General features: G+C 40.6%; 1 non-coding gene across 1 annotated transcript; it reads right to left on the bottom strand.

The window, feature by feature from the left end:
* Positions 1-315: 315 nt before the first annotated feature.
* Positions 316-421, bottom strand: LOC140876805 (small nucleolar RNA R71). The gene has a single exon (XR_012149037.1). It is a non-coding gene; the product is annotated as a small nucleolar RNA R71 (small nucleolar RNA).
* Positions 422-1,560: the final 1,139 nt, after the last annotated feature.

Below are 1,560 nucleotides of genomic sequence, written 5' to 3'. Positions count from 1 at the left end.
GGATAGCTCGGCAGAACATCATGGCAAATAATTTTGAGTTGAAGCCAGCTCTGATTAATATGGTGCAGCAGAATCAGTTCAGGGGTGCAGCTACTGAAGATCCAAATCTGCATCTGCGTACTTTTCTGGAGATTGCTGACACAGTGAAGATTCATGGTGTTACTGAGGACACCATCAGACTACGATTGTTCACATTCTCTCTTAGGGACAATGCTCGTAGTTGGTTGCAGCCACTACCTCTTGGGAGTATCACTACATGGGAAGACATGGCATCCAAATTTCTGGCTAAGTACTTTCCTCCTGCCAAGTCTGCCCAGCTGAAAATTGAGATCACTACTTTCAAACAGCAAGATTTTGAGCAGCTTTATGAAGCTTGGGAGCGGTACAAGGAGTTGCTTAGGAAGTGTCCAAACCATAATTTTCTGGATTGGGAACAGATTGAGTTATTCTACAATGGTTTGAATGGGCCAACTCATATTTCTGTGGATGCTGCAGCTGGAGGTTCAATATTTTCTAAATTTCCTGAACAGGCTTATGAGATGCTTGAGCAAATGACGATTAATAGTTATCAGTGGCCGAGTGAGAGATCTGCTATAAGGAAGCCTGCTGGAATTCATGAGTTTGATGCGTTCACTGCCTTGACTGCTCATATGGCTACTATTTCTACACAGTTGGCTGCACTGACCAAAGGAAATCAAAGTTCTACAAAGACAGCATCACTGGCGACTGCCTTAAATTCTGCTGATGGATTTGATAGTGTGGATCAAGCTCAGTATGTGAACAACCACAATTTTACTGGCTATCGAGGTAATCCTTTACCAAATCAGTATCATCCTAGTTTGCGAAATCATGATAATTTTTCATATGCAAATTATAATAATGTGTTGAATCCTCCACCAGAGTTCAATAATCAAAAGGATGAGGGTAGGTCATATTTGAAGGATTTGGTTGGTAATTTTATTTCTGAGTCAACAAAAAGATTTGAGAGAACTGAGAATAGGCTTGATAATATGGAGATACACCTGACCAATGTGGGTGCTTCTATGAAAAATCTTGAAATACAAATTGGTCAACTTGCAAATGCCTTGATGAATCAGCAGAGAGGATCTTTTCCTAGCAACACTGATGTGAATCCAATAGAGCAATGCAAGGCTGTTACTTTGAGAAGTGGTAAGGAAGTTGGGGTAGATGAACCAAAAGTAGTGGATGATGAGGATCGAGTTAAACAGATTGAGGTTGAATCTGAAGAATCTGTCAATAAAAATTCTAGCAAGTCTGCAGTTATGCCTAACAAACCACCTGTGCCAACAGCTGTTCTGCCATATCCTCAGCGGTTCAAGAAGAAAGCGTTGGATGAGAGGTTTTCTAAGTTTCTTGACATCTTCAAGAAAATTCATATTAATATTCCATTCACTGATGCTTTGGAGCAGATGCCGCATTATGCAAAATTCATGAAGGATGTGATGGCAAGGAAGAGAAAGCTTGAAGAGTTTGAAATAGTGAAGTTGACAGAGGAGTGCAGCGCCATCCTACAAAAGAAACTGCCACAAAAATTGAAAG

This window comes from Henckelia pumila, chromosome 1, assembly GCF_033568475.1.
Source record: "Henckelia pumila isolate YLH828 chromosome 1, ASM3356847v2, whole genome shotgun sequence".
NCBI classification, from domain to species: domain Eukaryota; kingdom Viridiplantae; phylum Streptophyta; class Magnoliopsida; order Lamiales; family Gesneriaceae; genus Henckelia; species Henckelia pumila.
The sequence above is the reverse complement of the archived record's forward strand: the minus strand, read 5'-3'. Positions and strand labels throughout refer to the sequence as shown.